The following is a 27,512-nucleotide window of genomic DNA, read 5'->3' on the forward strand; positions in this document are numbered from 1 at the left end:
ATGCTGCTATTCCCAATCCATTAGCAATGTCACCAAAATATGAACATAATCTGAAAATGTCCTAATCTGGCTCCATATTTTAAAATACCTTTAAAAAGCATCAGCTAAAGTTACAAACACAAGGGCTGTTTATTTCTAAAAATCTTCAGTGAGATCAATATAATTTTCTTAAATCTTCATATGTCCCTGAACACAGTAATAAACATCTTTCTTTAGCCAATTTGAATATTATCTTCACTATTACTATGAATAATAACTACAAAAATCTGTACAATTTGCTGGGTACTCTGCTACATGCTCTACATTCAGTATCATACTCAATTCTCATTACAACTCTATGAAATGTTGTATTACTATTGTTTGGTAGATAAAGAAACTTGAGGCTTGGAAGTTAAAACCCAAGGAACTTTAGTCAGGGTCCTGCTATTTCTTCACAGCTGAAGAGCCAGGGTTCATCCCTGTGTTGGCCTGACTCCAAAGCCATGGCATTAACCAATATGTTGCATCATCTTCCTTTAATGAGTCAGCAACAGAATCTTCCTTTGATGAATCAGATTGTTGATTTTCCCCCCAGTCCACAGAACGTGGACAAGATAGCATTTTCAAGATTTTCTCTTTATAATTTTATTGGAAAGTATAATAGATTTAAGGATAAAATAACCTGACTTATAACTCCTATAATACCCCTGATTAGTCACATATCACGGATGAGTCATAGTTTTTACGAGATTTTCTTTATCTGAAAAAAATGGGGTAATTCCGCACGGGGTGTATGTAAGGATTACATGAACATAGCATATGACTGCACTTAGTGTACTGCTTCCACATGGTGGGTAATCACATGTTTATTGAATGTGAACCTATGTTGAAACCAATTAAATTCACATCACAGAAAAAGAAACTGATGAGCTTGTGAAAAGACTAGGGATAGGAAATCCACAAAAACACCTTGAGATTACATCTGAGTTTGATTTGGTTTTCCTGTTAATGGACTACATTTGGTAAACTTCATTCCTGTAAATTTCCAAAGACACTTTATAAATTCAAAAGCTTTTGAAATATACCTGACACAAGAACAATAACAATAAAATTTTATGATGATGTGTTTTAGCCCTAAGTCTGAGTGGAAACCAGTGTCATATACTATTAATGACTCAAAGATGGCATAAATCTCTCCCACAGAAGACTGCTGCTTTATCAAACATTATCCTTTATACCATGTACTACTAGTACAGAACTTCCTTGAGTTGCATCTGTAGTATATATTAACTTTTTTCATCTTTTTTTTCCCCAAGGGAAAATCTGGCACTAATTGCTTGGCTTCCTACATTTTAAAAGTTGCTGTGGCACATTTCACAAAATGGGTTCCTCATCCCATGATATTTCTAGGGGTTAGAGAGAGAAAAGAAAAAGAAAACCGTGTGGTCAAAATACCTTGAATGGGGCATAAAGAGTGGTTTCTCCAGGAACTTGTCAAAAGAACAGCCATGCTGTTAAATGATTCCAGTGGTCGATGACCTCTGGAAATGATTTACCAAGTTAAAGCCAAACAGAAGACATAATGTGTATGTGTGTGTAGAGTAACAGTGAGAATGAACTCACAAGTTATATGTAAGCTCAGCTTTGTAACTAAGATTTATGACTTTACAAATACCTGAAAACACTGAAATGGTACTAGCTTCTGATTTTACAGTATTAAGCCACTAGCCAGCTAAGGGACCATGGGGATGGAGGTATTTAATGTCTTTAGACTCAGTGTGCTTATGAGCTGACAGGCTACAAAGGTCACTTTCAAAGTTCAACTACTAACAAAGAAGTCCACGGATAGGATTAATCTCCATCTTCACATGCTCCTTAATTTTGTTTTGTAGTATTTCATCAATTTTATTAGAGTTGTAGAGCCTTACATCCCAAGTAGAAGGATTAAAATAGCCCTAAACAACTAGAGGTTGATTAGGACTTCAAACACAGTTGTGAAACCCACGTGTGAAAAAAGCAAAAAACAAAAAAACTCTGAAAGCATAAGATTTGTATTTTCCTGAATGCCTATGTTTGTATGAGTGAGAGGTATAGCTAACACAGTGTGAATGGAAACAAAGAGAAGAAAATGATACAAAACTCTAAAATAGCAATCCATTATATTCACCCAGAGAAACTTAAATTAAAACGTAAATATCCCCAAAATAGCATTATTTCTCCTTGACTCTGTACTCAAAGATTCCTCCACTAGCACTTTCTTTTCAATTGGCATCAAGGCTAAGTAATTAGGCAGTCATTTATTGAGTGTCTGCTACACTATGAATAAGATACCGAAGGATTAAAAAGAAAGTGTACATGACTCTATCATGCTTATAAACTCGTAGTGTATGGAAGCTTAACATTGTCTGTTCTTACATACTCATAAATATTTATAAATATAGCAGAATAAGAAAACTAATGTTGTGCCCAACTCTACTATTGTACCTAATGATTTGCTTTCAATTTTATGTCCTGACCTAATCAAGGATGGGAGAAGCCACAAATAAACAAAATATGCTTGAATTTCCCCAGGTATGTATAGAGTTCATAACCTACATTTTTGTTGCCTTAGAGAGTTGTGTTTTTTTTTTTTTAAAGATTTTACTTATTTATTTTAGAGAGAGAGAGACACCATGAGCAGGAGGGGCAGAGGGTGAAGAGGGGAGGGAAGGAGGGGGGAAAAGAGAGAAAGAGAAGAGAATCTCAAGCAGACTCCATGATGAACATGAAACCTGATGTGAGGCTTGATTCCAAGACCTTGAAATCATGACTTAAGCTGAAACCAAGAGTCGGATGCCTAACCGACTGTGCCACCCAGACACCTCCCCCTTACAAATATTTTTATTTGCTGATGCTTTAATTATATGATCTTAGGTTATTCACGATACATTAAAAAGCTTTCTGAAAATCTGTTTTTGCCAGACAGATCTTATGAAGGCTTGAACTTTCTTTGCCCCTTTAAAAAAAGGCTACAAGCTCAAGTCCCACTTGTAGCCCCATTCTGTGTGGACTTACACAAGATTTTCATCATTTATACAGTGTGATCAGAGTAAGTCCCTGGCACCTGTGGACTGATCTAGGGCCTGGTGTCTGACCCAAAGGTAGACAACTAAGAGCCAGCCAGTAGCCCTGAAGATGAGGTGTCTGGATGTGAAGCTCTGTCTACTGGATGGACCAACCTAATCCTCTACCTATGGAAGTGTAACAGAGATATTCGCAAAGGATCCAGAGGCCAGAGTGAGGTAGAAGCAGAGAAGTACAAACACACAAAGAGAACTCCAGAAGGCGGTAGCAGCCTGGGATATTAAAACCACAGGGTCTTATCAACGGTCAACAGATGCTGGGTAAGGTTTCACAGAGTATGTAAAGCAGGCAGGCTCTAAATGGCTAAAATGCTGATTTAAAAAAAATAATTGGATGTGTAAAAATTTGAAATTAGTATCAGTGGGCTATTGATACTAATATCAATACTAATATAACAATATATAACAACATTCTGGCCTATGTACACTAGCAACTCAAGGGCCAAAAGATAGAGGCCACTTTTGGCTTGTCAATAGCTTGACATTTGGCACTAAGAGGAAGAAACTATAGTTCAGTGTCATTCACACTTCCCCCTGTTCTAGAGATGAAGGGCTGTGTATGTGTCTGGTTCAGGTGAGATCTAGGGTGAGGTCAATCCACCTACCCATTCAAGAAGAAATGGATAGCCTTAGCTCTTAAAACTATACTTAGTTGATGCTTTGAAAAAATATGAATTTTAAAAGCCAGACAGTAGATTCTATCAAACTTTGCCTGAAATGATTTGTTTGTCCCATGAAAGTACCTCCCAGAACTTTCAGATAAAATCTCAAAAACATTTTTAGGATCACTGTATCCATCTTCCTTTTTTTAATCTTTGGTGAACTGGGAAGTGGCAGACAGGAAAAATAAAAAGTGATTTCAGGGAATCAGGTTGCAGCTCCTCCAAAACCTCAATTATGCATAGGGGAAGAATTTCTAGATGTGTGAACACAAGGCGACAATCTAGGCACGCCGCCTTCTTATCTGAAGCTGCACCACTTTGGAAGGAAGGCTGAGAGAAGTGGAAGGAGTGTCAGGCCAGGGAGAGACCCAGGGCTGGGGACAGCTGTCGGAGGGAGCAAAGCCAGCAGCTTCCCTGGGGATGACCGAGCCCTGTTGCCTGGCTCTCCTCTCCTACACTCTTTAGTTTTCTCATTTTTAAGAAACAACAATCAATTGTAACAAAGGTGCACGATGTTAACAGTGGGCTGTGTAGGCGCTGGGCTGTGTAGGTGCCGGGGTAAATGGGAACACACTGTACTTTCCCCTCTATTTTGCTATGAACCTAAAACTGCTCTAAACAAATAAAAGTATATATTTAAAGAAGAATAACATCACCGTCCTCACGGCACGGTCATGCGGTCATGCGATCCAATCGGAGAATGCGCCTGGCTGGGGAAGACCTCCAATGAATACTGCGGGCCTCCATGCACCCTACCTCCTCACTGCCCTCCTGGGCCCAAGGATTAAGCAGCAGAGATAAGAGAGAAGAGCCTGAGAAAAAGGAGGACACTTAGCTACACTCAGAGCAGGCAAGGCAATTCAGGGAAAAGTGAATTAGCAGGAGAGAAAAGGAAAGAGGCCAATGTCACCCAAAGGTGACAACGCAGAGCTTGGTGTGACCGCATCCACCCACCGAGACTGCAGGCCCGGAGTCTACCCCGATTACAGCGTCTAGCATCCTCTCACTAATAGGGATCAAGACAGACCTGGGGACGATGCTCCTCCTGACGCAGTTCCTCGCGGAGCAAGGCCCCGAGCCCAGCACCCTGCTCTCTCTCAGGGCCGAGCACCAAGGAAAACCTGCCCAGCAGTGACAGTTCCCAATTTTACCCCAGATCAAATTAAAACATTCATTCAGGAGCCTTGCTCAATTTATCTCCTTCAAATGCTGAAATAGATGAGTTCTCTGTCCCTTCCTCCAAGGCTGCTAAGGTGTTCTGTTTCCAAGATCATTTTTCCTAATGTTACAATGCCAACTGCTACTTTTTGAGCACCTACTGGTGGCACGATGTGAATTATAAATGAGGACAGAGTAGGATGCCAGATTTGGGGAATAAGAGGACTTCGTGTGACATACGTAAAATATGTTTGTCTGACGTGCAAATTCTAATACAGTCCTGTATTTCAGCCAGCCCCCCTAGGACACAAGGACAAAACACGTTCAGTGCCTGCTTCCCTGTCCAGGGCCAGCTCCCTGGCTTGTGTCCTGCTCTGCCTTGGGCCTGAAAGAGGGATGAAAACTCCAGAGCCAGACAGAAACAGAATGGCCAGGTCCAGAGCAACTGGAAATGACAGGGCATATGGTAAAACAAGAGTGGAGGCTCTGACTAATGCCATTTATGAAAAATACTAAGCTTGCGTTTAAGGTTTTTGAGCCAGGTTTTCCAGAGTGCTGGGGGGAAAAAAAAAGTCTGCTAGCTAAGGAAAAAAAAATAGATCTGTGAGCCACAGATAGCCCACAGACCAGCAGTCTGCAACGCAATCCCCGGTTTATAGGTACATGTCTAGACCTGACCACTCTGTGTTTAGATCTGTGGGCACATCGCTTACCCACATGCACTCAGCTGGCAGGGCTTGGCCCACCTCTGCCACAGGCTGCCCTCACTGCCTGCTCTTGGGCTGTCCTGGCCCTACCATCGGTGCTGTCTCTTGGCCAAAAATTAGTGGAATTAGCAAGGTCCTCCAGACCGGAGATGTATAAAGCATTGTGCACACACTTCTCAGCAATTCTCTTCTGTTGAATTTCACATTTTAGGATGCATTTAGAATTTTCAATGCTCTGTTTTATAAATCAAACTGCAGGCGTTGAAAAGGAGAAAGTGACTGAACGGTGTCAATCATCTACCACAAGTCACCGTAAGGGGAACTTGATAACAATTTACCACATACTGATGCCTCACAACACCTCTGTGAGGTATTATTACTCCATTTTACAGATGAGAAATCTGAGGCCAGGCATAGTGCAGAGGAAGAGCAAGGCTGCAAACTCACTGGTTCTGATTCTTGCCACTATAAGAGTATAAGAGAGCCCCCACTTTTCTTTTCTTTTTTTTTTTTTTGCTGCTAGTCGCTTTTAAAAAGACTTTATTTATTTATGCATGGGGAGGGGAGAGGGTGGGAGAGAATCTCAAGCAGACTCCTTGGAGCCAGATGTGGGCTCCATCTCACAGCCCTGAGATCATGACCTGAGCTGAAACCAGGAGGCGCATGCTTAACCATGGAGCCACTTAGGTGCCCTCGCTTCTTGTCAACCTTAAGATAGTCAACCCCAGTCTCCGAGCCTTCCCACCATTCTGTGTACACAGGGCGGCCCTACCATAGGCTCCAAGGAGACAGCCAGGCCTGGCACCACATCATGGCACTCACCACACAAGCTTGTGAGACAGCTCAAAGGAAACAGCTTGCAGCACTGCCTTCCCCTGCCTGCTTTGCATCCTTCATGGCCTTCCTTCCCCTCCACTTCAGCGCTCCCGCCAGCTCTAGCCCCAGCTCCTCACCTCCTGGCCCTGGAGGCTACCTGCACAGGGAAGATGGCGGCCCTGTTCATCCCTGGATTTATGGAGAACTGTGGATCCCCCTCCTTCACCCCCAGCTGCTGTCTTCAGCTGTGCCAGGTCCTGAGCTTTATCACCCCCACCTGGGCCACCTTTGGCCAGTTTTTCTTTCCTCCTCACCACTCCTCTTTTTTTCTTGTCCCTGTGTGAGCAATTTGTTTGTTACCAGGTACTTGAAGCTGCCTCTTAACCACTGAGTGGCCACGTATGTGTGCATGACTTCTTCAGTCAGATGTCCTGAATTCTTCCACAGTCAATTTTAGTATACCTTTTTTTTTTTTTTTAAGAAGTAGGAAATACACAAAGGAGTAATTATTTAAGGCTATTGTATGAACCCAATGGGCCACTAAGCATTAATTCCCCAGTGAATTGAAAGAGTGGTTAGCAGTAGCAAAATCTTTGGAAAAAGCATGAGAATGCCTGATCAAGCCAGTTTTAAAAAATGAGGATTCTAGTTAATATCCACTTGTGAGGACAGACTGTCCTGTTTTTAAGAAGTATCTTATTCCCTAAGAGGGAGCCAGTTTTTCTAGATCCAGCTCAAGGAACTGGATCATATGCTATTTAATGCTTCTCTTTCCTTTGTGTCCAAATTCTGACATTACTTCTAAAACTTCTGTGCTGTTACCAAGTGGAAGAGGGTACAGGGCAAAAAACAAACATACAAACAAAAACCTCCAAACCAAAACAACCACCCCCAAACTTGACTAAAATGTTCAAATACATATCTCTAAAATAATTCTAAAGGACAGTAACTTAGCATCTCAAAAGTGAGAGGTTAGAAAAAGGTCTGTTGATGTGTGAGTACCTAGCACATCCTTTTTGGGGAAGAAGTACTATTACTGAGAATGTTTTATACATTGACAAGCTCTGCAGTAGCTGAGAATCTATCACTTGCAGTTATTTCCTCATCAAAAATATCAGCCTTGTGGTTAATAACTATGGTTCTTTTTATATAGAAACTGTCACTCGAGTTCAAAGGTTCAATCTCTGGGTTTTGAGTCTTTCTGATGGTTTTTAATTGCATTCATTAGATTAAAACTGCATTCATTAGATTATCCTGCTAAGACCTCTGTGGTCCCCAGGCAATGGGCTGGTAAGGCTTTTCCAAACTGGGGAGCATCAGCATCTACAGATCTTTGCTAGCAATTGAGACAAACTGGTATCCCTTGTTGGGATATCATGAAACTCTTTATTCTAAGAAGGAGATCTAAAAGTATTTTTCTATAGAAAACAAATTCTATTCTTATGGAGGGTCTCATCTGAAAAGATTTCTTTAAGGTTTAATATTTGTAATAAAAAAGTAAGTCCAAACATTCTTTTAACTCATGCATGTCATTCCACAGCCTCAAATTTTCACTACATTTATCTTTCTGCACTGGTGACACAATGGTTTTTTCAGAACAGAAATATGCTCTCTTGAAGGGATTTGTTTACAGATTTGTCAAGTTGGTAAAGACAGATAACTTTTTAAATATTCCTTTTTAAAACTTTACAAATACTGTGAGTTAGGAAATGAGAAATGAAAAAAAATTAGCTTGAAATGTATGTATAAAAATGGGCAAAAATCAGATATTTAAAAAACTATATTATTTTATCACTGTTTTTTTAAGTAAACAAACTAGCCCTAGATAATCAAACCCTATTCTGCTGTAGTTAGCCAAAGGGTCCCAGGGCACAAGTGTTTCTTTTTTTCTCTCTCTTTTGTGTGTATATTCTTTAAAGTAGGCTTTATTTTTTAGAGCAGTTTTAGGTTCACAGTGAGACTGAGCAGAAGTACAGAGATTTCCCATATACCCCTGCCTGAACACCATACGACCACCTCCACTATCAATATCATGTGCCAGCAGGGTACATTTGTTAGATCAACGAACCTATATGATGCATCATAATCACCCAAGTCCACAATTTACATTCGGGTTCACTGTTGCTGTACATTTTCCATGGGTTTTGACAAAGATATAATGACCTGTATTCACCACTGTAGTATAATATAGAAGAGTTTCACTGCTGTAAAAGCCCTCTGTGCTCCAGCTATTCATCCCTAGCCCCACCGCACTCCTGAAACCAATGATCTTTTTACTGTCTCCCCAGTTTTGCCTTGTCTAGAATTTTCATATAGTTAGAAGTATATACTACATAGCCTTTTCATACTGGCTTCTTTTACTTAGTAAATATGCATTTGAGGCTCCTCTGTGCCTGAATTTGCATGGCTTCATAACTCATTTCATTTTAGAGTGAATAATATTCCATTGTCTGGATGTACCACAGTTTATTTACCCATTCACCTTCTGAAAGATATCTTGATTGCTTCCAAGTTTTGGTAATTATGAATAAAGTTGCTAACAAAAAGGAAGTGGCAGGACACAACTGCTTTCTTTTCAAATTAAAACCAGTTAAGGGTGGGGGGACACCTGGGTGGTTCAGTGGTTGAGCTTCTTTCTGCCTTTGGCTCAGGGAGTGATCCAAGGGTTCTGAGATCAAGTCCCACATCAGGCTCCCCTGCAGGGACCTGCTCCTCCCTCTGCCTATGTATTTGCCTATCTCTCTGATTCTCTCATGAACAAATAAATAAAATAAAATAAATTAAAAAAAACAAACAAACAACCAGTTAAGGGTACCTGGGTGGCTCAGTAGGTTAACCGTCATGATCTCAGGGTCCTGGAATCAAGCATTGCATCGGGCTCCCTAATTAGCAGGCAGTCTGCTCCTCTCTCTGCCCCTTTCCCTGGCTTGTGTGCTCTCTCTCTCAAATAAATAGATAAAATATTTTTTAAAAAATTAAACCAGTTAAAGGATTATAAATTGTAATTTTATAAGTTATTATTTGAAGGTAGAATGTATTAGTTATAAATGTCACACAGTATAGGAAAATAATTTTTAAACCTTCTGAAATGATTACCCTTAAAATTGCCCATTATTAATGAGTAGTTGGGATGCCCATGATCATTCTAGAATCTATGATTTTATATGATTCTTAAAGTAATCCTTTTGTATACCAGAGGTAACAGTTTTAGACATTATCTGGGCATAGCAATAATAAAAATGTTGCATTAAAAGGTGGTATTTTAAAAATTACTTGTGAAAAGCAATATTTATGTATACTGAATACCAGAAATGATGGTTCCTGAGTATAATCTTGGAGTAACAGCCAGTAATTCTACAAGGCTTACAGTCCATAATTGGTGTATCATATAAGGCACTTTCTTATCATCTTTAATAATAAAGCCAGCATTTATTGAACATTCACGTGCCAGGAATATGTAAAGCATTTACATACTCTCTCAGTCCCTCACAACAACCCTGCAAAGGAAGGCAGTCTTCCCCACTGAGATTCCCATTGCACAGATGAAGAAATCAAGAGGTTATGCAATTTTCTCAGGGTCAGACCTCTAGGCAAGCAGTGGAGGTTAGCTCTGCATTCAGGCGGACTCTGAAGCCTATGACATACTGTCTTGTACACTGTCCTGAAGTTAACATATGAAATGTAATGTAATGCTTTACATTAATTTTAACCTAAAAGTTCCTTCCTTTAAAAGATGTTAGTTCATCTCTACTTGGATATCCTACAGTGTTAGCTCATAATTTTATTCTTAGGTTCACAGTAGATAACATTTTATCCCAATGAAACACCCTAATAATTTTGTTTTGTGAGCACTGAAAAAAAGACATATTAAAAAAAAAAAGACATATTACTCAATATGAGTTTAAATGTCAATAGCACACTATAAATTGCCCCTAAATTGGTAGCATCAGATTTCTCACTAAATACCTGCATTAAAAAAAAAGTACAGGGATATTGATCATTTTTCAATGCTCTTTCTACTACACATTCCTTTACACTTTCACTATGTTACTAAGGTTATCACTAAAGATGGAAAATAATTACCTTGGACTATATGTGATATGATTTTTAAGGTAAGCATTAACATTTAATATGCTTATATCATTACCACCCTATAAACTAAGATTCTCTATGGACTGAAGATCACCTGAGATGTTTTGTATGTGACAAGTATTTCCTAGACTTGAAAACGCATTACTCTAACCACTCTGTTAGAGCTTTGAAAATCTGATAAAGCCTGATTTTTTTTTTCAAATGGTAGAAAAAGATAATCATCATTCATTCTGTTGCTGGATGGCAAGTGCCCAGCATTAAATATATGCCAAATTCAGTGACCTGTTAAAGCAGACTGCATTACGTAGTATTAGCTTTGGGTACAAATGACTTCCAATTTTCTTCAGCTATTTTACAGCTTAAAAATCAGGCAAAATGCCTTCATAAATTTAAGGAGAAGGGAAAAAAGATGCCAAGTTTATCAGCAGAAGTCAAATTATTTTACTACTCAAAAAGATGACACAAAACAATAATAAAAATGGGAAAAATGATTATCTATTCAATCTACTGCAGATAATATAGGTTGATTTAACCCATAGCCAAATCTCCTCTCATTTGTCTCCAGAACATGAGATATGAAAGCCAAATGTATGCTTTCCTAGCTTCTCTGCAGCCAGAGGTGGCTATGTGACAAAGTTCTGGCCAATGAGACATTTGCCAACATATGCTGGTAGCTCTGCTTACCCTCTCCTTTCTGCCTTGAATGGGGCATGATGTGGGTTAGATGAGCTGTCAGAGTGGATATTCTGCTACGATAAATGAGGGTAAACTCAGGGAGCACTGCAGAGGCATCATCCTGATGGAGTGGACAACCACAATTGGGCCTGCCCCCCAATTATATTTTAAGTTCAAACTCAGGTTATTTTGCTAAGCATGGAAAGGAGGATCATCTTCATCAGGGAAAGGAGAGGTGACACTGAGTCTGTCAGTCACCTTGCCTAAGCACCCTGGGGCTCTGCCGATGTGAGGGAGGGGAAATGAGCCTATCACCTTTGAGAAGATGGCCAAAAACTTTTTTTTTTTCTGTCTAGACTATCCTAAAAATGGACCCAATGATGAACTGAGGAAAGGAGCAGAGTTTGGGAACACAAGCTCATATTAACTGGATAACTGAATTAATTTTTACTTTGGGACTTGAGTGTGTGTGTATGTGAGTGCATGTGCATTTAATGTTTGGTCAAAAAAAAAATGTGCCCCAAACCATAATAACACAGACTCTTAACTATAGAGAACAAAGTGAGGATCCTGGAGGAGAGGTGGGCAGGGGGATGGGCTAAGCCGGTGATGGGTACTAGGGAGGGTGCTTGCTGTGATGACTATTTGGTGTTATATGTAAGTGATGAATCACTAAATTCTACCCCTGAAACTAATATTACACTGTATGTTAATTAATTGAAATTTAAATAAAAACTTGAAATTAAAAAGGAAATACTAAGATTATTGTTGCTTAACTCATAGACTATCAACCACCAATGAATTTAACATTTAAGTCCCTATCTAAAGGTGTTTTTTGAGTGATCAAATCAAAATTGGACTTATACCATACTCCCAATGAAGGGAAATAGGAAGTTTTTCTTTGGATTACTTATTTTCATAGTATTGTTTGGTAGCTAATATTACTCTAAATTGCTGCATAATAATAAATTGTAGGATTTATCACAGAAATTATGGTAGCTGACTCCTCTGTCCAAGCTTTAATGGCTGATGTGTTGCAGGGATTATGCGGAGGGACATGAATGGTTAACAAAAGAAGAGGTATGTAATCAGGGTTCCTAGATTCACCTAGAACACAGTAACTTTATGGAAGAATTTAAGTTTCCTTCCTCCACCTTGCTTGAAAAAAGTAAAATACTTCTTCAGAGTGGGTTAAAGTATTCAAGAAAACATTGTTATTGAAGAAGAGGACTATGTTATATTTTTGGGTGAAAATCTCAAATGTTAGTTAAGATATCCTCTATAATATAATTTATCCACAGCACTGGTAAAAACTGAATTACTCTAATACGTGCATCCCAATCTTATGAGCTATATTACATAGCTTAAGCTATCTGAAAAGGCCTCTGGTTAAAAGAATATGCAGAAAGCTATTTTTATTTAATACTATGCTTCAAGTTAGTTAAACTAATAACACTAGTTGAAAAGTTTGTTATCTGCTTTTATGGAGCTACATAGCTGAGTTACAATTTTTTTTCTCAAATGTAAAATTTCTCTCCTTTAAATATGCATATATATATATTTATACGTAAAAGAATATATTTCCTCCTATGTTTTATTACAACTACCTCAAATCTTGTTTTAAAAGGTCAGTATACTTGTGATCTTCAAATATCAATTTCCATATGAAACTGACCCTCTTATACTATGTATTTTCTTCTCATTTGTTTGAACAATATTAGAATTCCATATCCTTCGTTTCTGGAAACGAGACTGTTGTTCCAAATAGAGAAGTATGCCCTTCTACACTTGACAGAAAATACCTTCCAAGTACTGAATATAAAATACTGTCCTTGGCTTAGGACTCTTTAACTTGATTTAAAATATCCTTGTTTAAAATGCTCCTCAGAACTAGGAGGATAGTTTGCCTGCTCCCAGGATGCTCTGTCAGGATTTATGAGGAATCTGTCCATCCTACCCACTTCCTTAGTCCTGTCTTAGAAAAAGGATGCCCTTCCAGCAAGTAATTACTCACCTTTGAATTTTCTGACAAAGATCTGAGGTCCTGGAATCTAGTGGATCAAATGCAAAGCCTGCAAATATTTATACATGTTTGCCCAGGAAACAGGCTGGGCAAAGGTGAGGGTGTTAGAGTAGCCTCAGCCCTCCATCACACTGGCCGGCTCCTGTAGAACATGCTTTCACAACAGGAAGCAGACCAAACTTTTGCCAGTCAGGTAGAGAGAAAATTCCAGAACAAATTCAATTAGCAGTGGGGTGCAACTGCCTGCCTGTTCCATATTGGACTCTACGGGCCCCAATTCCAACTCCATTCCCACATGTTCCTTGGTGCCTCGCTGAACCATTCATTCCTTCCCCAAACAGCTGAGCATCTACAGCTACATGACCCACACTACCTTCAATTCCTGTCCACCAGGGGCTAACCTTTGCACAGCTGTATATCTGTAAGTCTTCATGAGTGCTTCCAAGTACTTCAATTCTGGTTCTACTTTTGCTTCTTTTCTCTCTGACTTGGATATCTGAGTACCAGGCTTTGTTCAGCTTCTACCCATGACTACCATGATACACCATGCTGGTATTCTGTGAAACCCAAACTCACACCTCAACTCTATTCTCAGGATTATTGGTAACTTAGCTCTTGAAGAAGAACTGCCTTTCTAGCATGGTCTCTAGCCTTTGGTTAGCTACTGGCCTAGTACATCAAACAAATTGCCAGTATACATGCTTACATGTATGTCTACTTCCACAAGGCAAGAAACGCAGTGCTGTGATGTTTGATACTGAGCTAATCCCACTTACAAGCTTTTTTTTTTTTTTTTTTTTTTTTTTTTTACACAGTAACCTATATAGATGCTGATTCCTTAGAATTTAAGGTACCCTCTCCTAAATCAAGTAATTCTTGATAGAGAAACTTAAACTTAGGCATTCCTCCATGTTTTTCTGAGAGTTTTCCCAAAATGTCTTCAACACAAGGCTCTAAACATTGAAGTGGCAATATAAGATTTGGATAACGGTCATTTCAAAATTGAAGGAAAGCATTAACTACTTTTCAGCTATTATATTAGCTTGATCTTTAGCATGGTACTCAAGGGCATAACCAAGTCCAGAGCGAGGTGGCTGCTGACAGATAAGGTTCTCTATTCTAACAGCCTGAGATCAGAGGAAACAAGCTGGACTTTGTCCAAAGCCTTGAAGGATGCCAATTACACTTAATCCCTCTTAATCATGAAGTCTGTGAAGAAGTAGTTATCACTGTTGCACCACTTCTAGAAAGTGTCACAAAAACAAACCGTGAAGTTTAATAGAAGACCACATTTAAAAAAATGTAATTCTGTTGTAAACTGCTTTTCCCAGTTTCTGGCCAGGATGACAAAGTATGGCAGATACATAGTATGTACGGAAAATGTTTTGTTTGCTCCTTTTAAGTGAAGTGCCTGGGGGTTTCTCTTTGTAGATTCGAAGTTGTAATATAACGACCCAAAGGATAGAGCAATTGTCATCCTCACTTTGGTAAAAACTTTCCTTTTGCTGACATTTATATAAACCAAGAATTTGTTAGCTACTACAAGAAAAATGTATTTCTATTATAATATGATCACAATTATATATTTTGCCAATACTTAGCAACTGTATCATGTAACATGAAATCAGTTATCAAGTATTTTTGAGCACCTAATTGATGCCCAGCATGTCAGTTTCCTCCTGCTTTAATCCATAATAATTCACATTTGCAGGCTGTTGCTGGGTTTGTGTCTTGTGGTTATGTTTCTCCAGGTAGACAACAGAGTGGAAAGTGTGGGAATGCACCCGGATTCTTTCCTTTCCTTCCCAGGATGTCAGGCTAACCAGCTCTCTGTACCCAGTGGTAATGCAGGTGTTGATGACTGACCCAATCATCAGGAGAAATTGTGGGATAGTGAGGAAAGACAACTCAAATAGCTCAACTTGGAGACCCGGTATCGAGTCCCACATCAGGCTCCCTGCAGGGAGCCTGCTTCTCCCTCTGCCTGTGTCTCTGCCTCTCTTTCTCTCTGTGTCTCTCTTGAGTAAATAAATAAAATCTTAAAAAAAAAAAAAAAAAAGAAATAGCTCAACTTGAGGTGGAGGTGACGGGGTGGTGAAAGGAAAAGATTAGTTGGAGAATATTCTAAGTTGGTAGTTACATATAAGAAGGGGATGGGAGGGGGGAATCCCTGGGTGGCTCAGCAGTTTGGCGCCTGCCTTTGACCCAGGGCGCTATCCTGGAGTCCCAGGATCGAGTCCCACATCGGGCTCCCTGCATGGAGTCGGCTTCTCCCTCTGCCTGTGTCTCTGCCCCTCTCTCTCTCCCTCTCTCTCTCTCTCTCTCTCTCTCTATATATATATATATCATGAATAAATAAAATCTTTGAAAAAAAAAAAGGGGATGGGAGGGATTGAAAACAGCACACACACAAACCTTACATAAGAGAAATAAAAATGACACTGGCAAAAACATTTCAGGGCTTCCAAACCCTACACTATAATGTAGGTAAATTCAAAACAGGTAACTACAATGGGTACTTATCTCGACTATTACTGTGTTTCAATGTACACAGCAACAGCAAGTCCCCAGATTCAAGTAATTTCTTTCCTATGATCTCCAGAAGAAAGCTCACTGGAAAACTAGGAAATTAAGAAAATTAAAAATTCCACTCAATTTTTCACAGTAACAGAGTATTTCTAATCCCTAATTATGTATTCTATAATTGTGTTACATACAAACATAGACAAATAGATACACAAAAGTTTGTTCAACATCAGAAAATGTTTTTTCTTTTTATTTTATGGTAAAACTCAAGAGCCCCGTGGCTGTCAGGCATGAATATCTTTGGTGTTAAAAGTCACTAAGGAAACATGATTATCTTATTAAGTTGTTCCTAAAAGTAGAAAAGGCCACTGGTTTAAAACACAATTTCTCAACCTCAGCACTACTGACATTTTAGGTGGATAATTCTTTGTTGTAGGGGCTGTCCTGTCTTCTGAGGGATGTTTACCAGTATCCCTAGTTTCTGTAGCACACACCCTCAGATGTGACAGCCAATGTCTCCAGACATTGCCAAATGTCCAGGGGTGGGGGGTGGTGGGGGCTAAAGAGCCCCAGGAGAGAAACAAACAGTTCCACTAGAATAATAATCCTAATACTTTTATAGCATTATGTACTAGGCACAATTCAATTTAAGCCTCAATGATAACCCTTATGATAACTCTATTTTAGACCCCATTTTACAGATGAAGAAATGGAGGTACAGAGGTTGAATTACTTGCCCAAGGCCAATGGACACATAAACGGCAGAGAGGGAAGTCAAACACAAGGGATCTGGCTCCAGAGTATATGCTCCTAACTTCTACATGATACTTGCTATGACAAAGGCAGAATAAATACATAACAGAATTCTTTTTTATTCAAGATTTTCAGTAGTCTTATAACACTGGGCATCTGATATATCCCTAGTGAATTCAGAAGAGTCCTTGGTAAGGCAGGAACAATAATGAGATTAAAATACAATACTTTATCAAAAGTACTTAGTAATGCCTCAAAAAAAAAAGTTCTAAGAATAATGAATAGAATATTCTTGTTTATCCCTACTCTTTACATGTGGATATGTCTTTGGCTTCTCTTCCCTATTTACCAGCATATAGTAATTAGAACCGGTCATACAAAGAAACTACTAGAAAACCTGGCTGCTTCTGCTTTGGGTTACCCCTCCCGGTAACCTCAAGCCGAGAGCACTGCCTGGTGTACAGCTCAGCTGACTGCAAACCACAGCCACAGGCCACACAATCTGCCAATGGCTGCTGAGTAGTCTAGTAGATGGGCTGCGTGGGGGCCTCACAGATGGCACCACACATGGTATCCACATAGAGTAAGTAGAAACCCCTACTCCCCACCCCCCCAAGATGTCCACTTCCTAATCTCTGTACCTGTGAAATGTAATTTTGCAAAGCAAAAGGAGAGTTTGCAGATGTAATGAAAGTCACACCTAATTATCTAAGGATAATTAAAGTAACCTTAAAACACAAAGGTAAACCTGGATTATCTAGGTGGAGCCAATCTATAGGCATCTGAGGCCTTGGAAACAGAGGATGTTCTTCAGCTGGAGGCAGACTCAAGATGCAGCAGAAGAGAAAGTCAGAGATTTGGCTGAGTGGCCCTCAGTGTGCCGCTATCAGTCTGAAAATGGAGAGGCGATGGGAATATGAACACAGGCAGCCTTGAGGAGCTGAGAGGCTCCTAGCTGACAGCCAGCAAGGAGATCGGGACCTCAGCCCTGAATTTTGCCACCAACCTCAATGAACCTCTAAGTGGATTATTCTCCAGAGCCTTCGGGGAAGAGCCCAGGCCACCTTCATGTTGGCCTTATGAAACCCAGTGCAGAGAAAGCAAACAAGCCCACTCAATCTGACCTACAGAGTGCTGAGACATTAATTTCTATTGTTTTAAGCTTAGGGTTTGTGATAATTTGTTCCAGCAGCTACAGAAAACCAACACAGCACACAACACGCACGAACAAGGAGGAACAGTAACTCACCCACCGCCACACCATGAATCACCAAGTGGTAGACAAGGGTTTAGAAACCCGGTCTTTCAACCTCCAAACTATTTCTTTAAGTAATAAATATCTGCACCATCCTGGAAGCAGATGGTTTTACATCCGTTTACTCACTGGCTCCTCACAACAGCCATGAAAGCAGTTTATAGATGAGGAAGGCATTGTGTACTTACATTGGGTTGCACTGTTAATGAGTGACAAAGCCATAAGCTCTTTTATCTCTTTGCCTTTGCATGTTCTGCCTTTAACAGTAAAAATGTAATAAATATAGCGGATTACACAAAGCAAGGCATAGAAGTACAGAAAGACAAATGATTGTCTGCTGAAGGGAAACAGGTAAGAATTTGTGGGACTAATAAGATTTGAGTTGGGTCTGGATGAACAGGTAGGATTTCCAAAGATGAATGCTAAGATGTGATTTTTGGTGGGGGACCACGGAATCAAATTCTGGTATGCCTGTTTCTGTGTTTTAATTAGTGACCATTAAGGTAAAAGTGTTTGAGCTTTATCTCATTATGAAGCAGCACTAGGAGAGGTTGTTAAATAGAGAACATTCTGGGTAGGAACATTTGATTAATGGACTAGATTTTTGCAGGTATGTTTTTGTCATAGTTAATAGAACAACATGAAAGTGCTGGTGAATTGTCATCTCAAGGACACAGAATTTTCTGTAGTGAATATATAGCAGAACCCCAGACAATCTGCCTCTAATGTGGGGTCCTATGACAAAAACACTTCCAAGAAGATAAATGCAGCTAGATGCAGCAGAGATGGAGGGAGACCTCTGTGCAGCCAGGCAACCCCGTCTTCTCCAACATTCAGGAGGCTCCATGTCATGGCTATATTGGTACTAAAAATCAATACTCTACCCCTTGGCCACAGCTGATTAGACACCTAACTACAGCCAGGTCAGAGTCTCCATTCTGGGAATTTGGAATTGAGTCTCTGAGACACTTTTTGGAATATTAATATTTAAACTCATTGGCCATGTAAACTAAAGGACTAAGCCATAAAGAGCTTGTTTGTAGAGGACAGAATAAAACAGATATGTTTTATAGATCAAAGATCAAGTTGCCCAGGATAAAACCTGGAGCCAGGTGGCTTCCAGATGCCTCCTCATTCTGGGCCCTGTGATGTCTTGCTGCATTTCTTGACTTGGGTCCATGAGATATCTTCTCTTTATAATAAATATCCCTCCCCACTTATTTTAACCTGAATTGAGTGGATTTATAGTCTTACAAACAAATGATCCTTTCATCAAATTCTCAATAAAAAAAAAAAAAAAAAAAGGACTTGGGGCCACAGGTCTTTTCTTTGTTCCAAACACTTGGGAAAACCCCAAGACTAGGTCATTCTACCTATTTGCCTTCTTCAAATATGTCGGAGTGGCTGCAACCTGCTAAAGAAGATCAAACAACCGAGCAGATGGGGCCATCAGAGCTCTTCAGCTGCCAGCCCCAACTGTGTGTTGGGCAGTGCCCAGCAAGCTGTCTCTTTCTCTACTCAACCCTCTCATTGCCTCTAGTCATCTTGCACCTACCACCCCATCCTCTGGTCCCAACCACAGTGGCCTTCTTGAAAGAACTGTTTCTGTACCTCCTTACCTCCCCTGCCATACAGATTCCTCTACAAACATGCCACTGAACCTGCTCTAGTCCGGGGTTGATTTCTGCCTGCTTGTTACCAAATCCAAAGGCCAATTCTTGGTCCTTACTTTGTTTCTCAGTATCATTTGACACTGCTGAGACATACAACTTAAATTGTTAAATATCTAGAAAAGCCCCAGGGTGCTGCCATGCTCTGCTAGTTTTTTCTGTCTGTGCTTCTGATATCTTTGCCTGTTGTCTCTTACTCTGTCCATCCCTTAAATGTTGATGCTTCTCAGGCTTTAGGGCCTGGACTCTTATAATAGGATACTCCATCCCTGAGGGAGCTTATCTACTTCCCTGGCCTAATGGTCTTTTTTTTTTTTTTTTTTTTAAAGATTTTACTTATTTATTCATGAGAGATAGAGAGAGAGAGAGGTAGAGACATAGGCAGAGGGAGAAGCAGGCTCCAAGCAGGGAGCCTGATGTGGGACTCAATCCCAGGACTCCGAGATCATGGCCCGGGCAGAAGGCAGGCGCTAAACCACTGAGCCACCCAGGCATCCCTTGCCTAATGGTCTTAAGGTCAGTATCTCTAGTTCAGTACTGTCTTTTCAGTTTTTACCATGTATTTCCAACTGCCTGTGAGAGACCTTCTACACTTAGACATCTTTCTCATTTAATGCAAAACCCCCAAACCAAAGCCATCACACCTTTCCCCTCTTCTACTTTGCCTGGGTAACTCCCCGCCCCAACCTTATCCCATCAAAACCGAGGAATCCAAGCACTAATTCCTCGGCCCACCTCCTTATAGGTATTCACAAAGTTCTGTAATGTTATCTTTTAAATATCTCAAGGATCTGTTCACTTTGGCTCTCCCCACCACCCTTATGTTAAATAAGCCATCACTGCCTCTCACCTGGATTACTGCAAAGCCTGATTTCAATCTTATCCAAAAATGCAAATTTGATATTATTTCCCCAATATTAAACCCTCTTATTGCTCCCAATGATCTCAAGATAAAATCCAAATACCCTGTGAGATCCATTCTTTGCTTTAATTCTCTGGTTCATTTCTTAACACTTGCTTCTCAACTGCATTTTGCTGGGTCAGATTTTGGCTTACCTTCAGGGCTTTCATACATGCCATTCCCTATTCCTACCCTTCTATTCATACTTTACCACTTTTAGAAAGAATTCTTGACACCCCTAAGTCTTAGCTAACTGTCCCTCTCCCACTATACCCCACAGCTCCCCTACTAAAACTCATTACACTGCTTTTTTACTCCTTTCTTTCCTATCTCTTTGGATTCCACGCTGGCAGTGGTTACACATGTCTTGCTCACTATTTTCTCTCTAGTGCTTTGTACAGGGTGGTACTCTTAAATCTTTCTGGAAAGAGCACTGCTGGAAATGTTTTCTTACTTTGGCTTTTTATAGGAAAATAATATTAAAGTTATTTTTTTTCAAAACATTTAGACATTGCTCCATTTGCATACACTTCAGAAAGAGTTACACTGTCCAGTATATCATCACTTAGGACCAAGTAAACTTGCTTTGTTGTTACTTCTACACAGAATCTGAGTGCCAGGTCAGTAACAACGCTTACTTTGACTCACAAATCTTTTCTGGTAATATACCTCATTAGGAATTTAAAGTTAATATTTCACTTGTGTTTACTATGGCCATACTTTATGAAATGTCTTCCTTAAGAATTAAATAACTGCAAGAATATTTATTCTAGGATAAATAAGATATGGTATGTATATACAATGGAATATTACTCAGCCATCAGAAAGGATGAATACCCACCATTTGCTTTGATGTGGATGGAACTGGAGGGTATTATGCTGAGTGAAATAAGTCAATCGGAGAAGGACAATTATCCTATGGTTTCACTCATATGTGGAATATAAGAAATAGTGAAAGGGACTAAAAGGCAAGGAGGGAAACTGAGTGGGGGGAAAAATCAGAGAGGAAGACAAACCATAAGAGACTCCTAACTCTGGGCAACAAACAAAGGGTTGTGGAAGGGGAGGTGGGTGAGGGAATGGGGTGACTGGGTGATGGGCTCTGAGAAGAGCACTTGATGGGATGAGCACTTGGTGTTATACTATATGTTGGCAAGCAGAATTTAAATAAAAAATTTAAAAAGAATATTTATTCTAAAATTTAAGAGTCATAGTTGCCCTAAGACTAAGGGGTGAAAAGCAAGCACATTTAGACTTTCTTTCAGAGACTGTCCTCTTTCTCTCCATCTTGACTTAAACAATTTTCCAGAACTTCTAATTATTTTCATTAATGCTTTAAGTATTATTTTAGATAATTATATACACACATAATCAGTGTATATTAAATATAAACATATCATTAAAGTATATACACATACATTAATATACACTAATAAACCTTAATAATAAACATGTGCTTAATGGTGAACACAGTATTATTAAGAGAAGCTTTTCCAAACAAACTGATCATGGATTTTACTTTCAGAGTAAGTAGAAAAACACACCAAAACAAGAACTAAAAACCAAAATGAAAACAAACAGAAACAAAAACCCAGCATGTTGTCTGCCACAAATTGAGATGGAGTATCATCAGCCCTCATGCTCCTGACTCCCCTTTTCCTCTCAGGCAAAGGAGAGGGGCTTTGTGACGCCCAGTTCTTTAGTCAAAATAGGAAAGATCCTCAAGGATGCCAAGGCAAGGGGCGGTGGGTGCATTTGCTGGAAGTGAATGCAGTCATGGGAGGAGGATGTGTGCCAGGGCTTGTCAGACCCAATGTCAAATCCCAGGTGAGGTACACAGGACCTTTGGAACCCCAGGCAACTTGATGACCCTGCCTGGCCTCAATTTCCTATGTGTAAAATGGGGAAAATAATACCGAATTCACAGGCCTCTTCTGAGAATTAAGTGAGTTTATGTAAAGTGGTTAGCATAGTGCCTAACAAGAAACAGACACTCAACAATGGTATGCTGTAATTACTTTCATATTTTTCACCACTCTAGAATTAAAATTACAGATAAAAGAGACAAAATCTATGCAAAGATAAGATTGTAAAAATCTAGTTATTGGTTGTTTTAATTATATATAGATCAAGCTACACGGAAAATCACTTAAAGAGACTATTCTCAGAACAAGAAGAATAACATGTATTCCACTAGGAGAAAGAAAGAAGCATATTATAGAGTGTAACTGGGAAACAGTATTTTTTATTAAATATGTGGTCTTAACTGCTCCCGCTATTTTAAACCTAGGGTAGAAGAGAAAATTATCAGGTATTGTTATTGTTGTTGTTCTCCAGCAAACTAACAGCTGAAGTTCAAGAGTCAATTAAAGAATAAATAAGTTTTTTTTTTTTATAAATATTCAAGCAAAAATCTGTTTCAGGGAGAGATATCTAACTGGCCTCTTTTTTTAAAAGATTTTATTAATTAATTAATTAATTTATTTGAGACACAGAGAGACAGAGAGAGAGGCAGAGACATAGGCAGGGGGAGAAGCTGGCTCCATGCAGGGAGCCCTATGTGGGACTCGATTCCGGGACTCCAGGACCATGCCCTGGGCTGAAGGTGGCACTAAACTGCTGAGCCACCTGGGCTGCCCTAACTGGGCTCTTATATAAGGATGGAAAACTCTAGGAAGCATTATAAGCACATTCTCTTTTATGACCACTCATGTGCTCTGTGCCCCTGGGATTTGTGAAGACAGGGTACTCCAGAGTGCCCTACAGGAGCAGTGTCTCATCTGGAGATGGAGGAAGAACCTTCCCTCCCTGCCAGTTTAGTTTACTACCTTCAGATCAGCTCTTGAAAGTGCTGTTGGCAAAAATCCCCCAGTGCCTTGGAAAGTTCCAACAGCTCTATGGTGATGCCTGAGATTTCAAATCAATCAAAGGCATTCCTTCCTGAGCTAGCCTTCCAGCAATTCTGCAGAGAGCCAAAGGCCCACAGATATGCTAACCAATCATGTAACCAGTTCTCTCCCTTAGGAATTCTAAAACCTAGCAGCAAGGGCCCCACAGGTCAGGGAAAAGGTGATCTGTCTGTGCACTGGTGCTAATGTCTGGAGTTCACTGCTCAAGCTTCCAGGAAAGCCGAGAGTGTTCTTAGTTCCTGCTGATAAGCATGGTCACTTCTTGATGATTAAGGGGACTAGTGTAACCTACAGTCCCACTCCTGCTCCTCTTCTGCTATCTACCTTTGGGTCATTCGCTCCACCTCTCTGTGAGAGAAAACACAAAAAGGATGGAAGATGATTAACAGCATGGGTAAAAAATATGAAAAAAAAAAAAAAAAAGACAGTGATATTAAGACGCTAAAAACTAATACTTGATCACCTGTGGCATGTTTGGCTATAAAAACCCTAAACCTCTATTTCCACATCAAAGCCAAAGTAGAAGAATTAGGTCAAAGCTTTTACTTATTGAGAACATATATCCAGATTTGCTTTCCTCGTGAGAGATCTATAGTCAGTTAGCTCAAACCTGGTATTACAGTTTGTTAAACTTCTGGTCCTCAAAGTCCCTTTCGAAATGCCTAAATTTTAGTGACTTTTACCTTAGGAAAACCTGGAGTGTAATTCTCCAGATAACAGGTGGGTGGAGACCTACAGCCACAGAAGCAACTACACAGAATCCCAGATTTACAGGCATATTCTATTGGAACTCCATTATAGAAGCATTAAGAAAGAAATAGATGAACAGCATCTCTCCCAAGGGCAACTGTTTTTAAACCTCTGTATTTTAGTTCATCACACTATGCTATATCTCGGAATAGGATTCTTTCCTACTTATGAAATGACTGTCTATTCGATTTCAATTTTAGAAACATGGACAAGATTTGGGAAATACAGGTATCTTTTGATTTTAACTATTCCTATTTTCCTGACCACCAATGGCAAGTAGATTTAAAATTCTAAGACTAAAAAAATAGATTGGGAGGGGCATAAAAGAAAGAGCTAGAAAAAAAGGAGACTAAAACATACTTGTGACCAGCAAAGGATACCTTTACTTCTCCACATCCATCAGTTTTTATTAAATAAATCCTACTCTGAAATCTCACATGAAAAAACTTAAAAATTAAAAATACCGTAGGTCAAAAGCTTTCTATTCTTTTAGGTTGAATCATAAGAACTTAAGACTAAATTCAGCCAAAATGTTCTTCAGAAAGTCTTTAGGAATATAATGCTCCAATAAAAAGAAGTAAACTTTTAGAACATTGGTTGATGTTCTGTTTCCAAATCTAATCCTCCAGGCATAAACTACAAAGTTAATAAAGAGCAGATTAAAACCAACCAAGAACAAATTATTAATTCTGTTTTCCATTTCACTCTTCAATTCTTGTTTTAAATGCACTAGGAATCTCTGCTGCAGACGTAGTTAAAGCTGCAGCAGCTCTAATAATCAACGGATCTTATCACAAAGGGTGTAGATACTTCCCAAATGAAAGCACCATATGCCTAATTATTGAGCTAAATTTATACACGTAGCTATCTCTGAATGAAACATGTTCAGCCTTTCGGCTCACAAAATATTTCTTTCCATGCCCTTAAGGTATTTCTCCAGATTTCATTCTTCTCCTTTTTTCCCTCTCCCTCAAGCTGAGCATTGTGTGACACACCAGGCCAGGGAAGCCAGAGGCAAGCTGGACACTGATGAATGGTCACTCTCTCTATGATCTTCTCAAGGATGAGCATCACTTCTACGAGATAACAATTGAAACAAGGCAAAAGAATGCTTACTTTCCTGCCACAGGAAGTGGGAATTTTGGCAACAACAACTGAGTAGGAGGTAACAGCAGAAAATACAAGCTAGTATTGGTTAATGCAACAATACTGCAGCCAAAGCTTCCTTTTCTTTCCTGGAAATGACTTCTCAAATGACTCAGTTACTTATCGACAACCCCTTTCTCAACAAAAGTCGAAGCTGGTTACTCCAACCAATCCCTAGTTACTAATAAATAAATACTACTTATCGAATAATGAATAATGAATGCTATGTGCCAGGCATCGCGCTGAGAGATTCATACGTATTTTCTACTTCAATTCTCACAACGACTCTGCACAGAGAAATGTTAGCCCCATTTCACAGGCGAGGAAAGGGAGGCTCAGAGGGTTTATACTCTGCCAACGGTACTTCATAGTCTGACTACAATTTTGGTGAGGTACTTTTAAATCGTTTCTCAACTTGGTTACATTTAAAACAAACTGGGATGCCTGGGTGGCTCAGTGGTTGGGTGTCTGCCTTTGACTCAGGTCATCTGGGGGTCCTGGGATCGAGTCCCCGCATCAGGCTTCTTATGGGAAACTGCCTCTCTCTTTGGGTCTCTCATGAATAAATTAATAAAATCTTAAAAAAAAAAAAAAAGACAAATTGCCTTTCATTGTTATATTCTGTGAACCTATGGGATAGAAAAAGGTGTCTCCACACTTTGGGTGTCTAACATTTAGTTGGAAGATAACATACATGACCATGAAGTTAGCAACCGACAGGGCAAAGATGGACATAACAAATGTCATGGAAATTTGGAGAAGGGAGAGAGATCAGTAAATGCTGGGAATGTGAGAAAGGGCTCCATGGACATGGATATTGAGCAGGTAAGAGGACATTCCAAATGATAGGAATAAAATAAACAAGGCGAAGCCCTTAATTAGGTGTGTTTTCGAGATGGTAACTCTGAAAGCTTAGCAAAAGCAGTTTGGGTTTAGTATAACCAAATCTAAAGTCCCTCCTAATTTAAGAGCCATAACTCAAGAGGCAAACTGAGGCAGATTTATAGAAGACCATGAATGCCAGCCTAAGGAATGGAGACTTCATTCTGGAGCAATGTTTTTCACACTTCAGTCACTGGACCAGCTGTATCAGTTACCGGGAATGTTAAAAATACAAATTCTGGGGCCCACTCAGATCTGCTGAATCAGAAACTCTGGGGGCAGAGCCCAGCAATCTGTGTGCGTTAACTTGTCCTCCAAGGGATTCTGAAACTGGCTGAAGTTTGAAACACTACTCCATAGGAAATGGAGGCCCACTAAAACCTCTGAGACAGGGGCTTTGAGAGAAGTGATATTTTTGAAAAATTAATCTAATAGTGATCTACAGAATGAATCGGAAAAGGCACCATTTACAAATTCATAAAATTCAGAGCTTCTACCAATTATTTATATGAAACAGCCCTTCTCAGGAGCTACAAGATATTTAATTGGGAAACAGAAGACCAAGATTCTTTCTCAATATATCACACTTACAGAAAAAATTTTTATTAAATTCTAATTTCTTGAGTGGAAAATAACCCTTAACCTATTACTTTTCATTTCCGTGTGGTACTGTAAACATTACTTATAAAAACAACATTGTCTCAAAAATATTTGCTGGGGGGTGGGGGGGGGAGCCAAACTAACTTTAATTAGGTATCTCCCATATAAAATTGAATTCTAAGAAAAATGACAACTCTTTTCAAATGTAGTCCACAACTCTACATAATAATAAACAGAAATGAATGAGAACTCTACCTGATTTCAAAATCAGATACCTAAGAAAGAAAATAGTGTAAATAAGAAGCAGGCTTAAAAAAAAAAAAAAAAAAAAAAGGCAGGCTAACTTTTTTTTTTTTTTTAAGATTTATTTATTTATTCATTCAGAGAGAGTGAAGAGAGAGGCAGAGACACAGGCAGAGGAAAAGCAGGCTCCATGCAGGGAGCCTGATGTGGGACTTGATCCCAGGTCTCCAGAATCACACCCCAAGCTGCAGGTGGCGCGCTAAACCGCTGCGCCACCGGGGCTGCCCCCAGGCTAACTTTTAAACAAAACAAACTTTCTTTTTTTTTTTTTTAAGAAATATTCTTTTTTTTTTATTTTTTCAAATTTATTTATGATAGTCACACAGAGAGAGAGAGAGAGGCAGAGACATAGGCAGAGGGAGAAGCAGGCTCCATGCACCGGGAGCCCGACGTGGGATTCGATCCCGGGTCTCCAGGATCGCGCCCTGGTCCAAAGGCAGGCGCTAAACCGCTGCGCCACCCAGGGATCCCAAAACAAACTTTCATATTCAATTAAGTGTTGACTTTCAAAGGAATATCTCAATTGTCTACATTTATTCCAGCAATGTTACAACTGCCTGAGATTCTCTTATGAACAACCTGC

The 27,512-nt window shown here is 39.6% G+C and overlaps 1 protein-coding gene across 1 annotated transcript in view; it reads right to left on the reverse strand.

Moving 5' to 3' along the window:
- Positions 1–27,512, reverse strand: part of MAN1A1 (mannosidase alpha class 1A member 1) — a 166,638-nt gene that overhangs the window by 127,822 nt on the left and 11,304 nt on the right. The window lies entirely within an intron of this gene.

Source organism: Canis lupus, chromosome 1 (genome assembly GCF_003254725.2).
Source record: "Canis lupus dingo isolate Sandy chromosome 1, ASM325472v2, whole genome shotgun sequence".
NCBI classification, from domain to species: domain Eukaryota; kingdom Metazoa; phylum Chordata; class Mammalia; order Carnivora; family Canidae; genus Canis; species Canis lupus.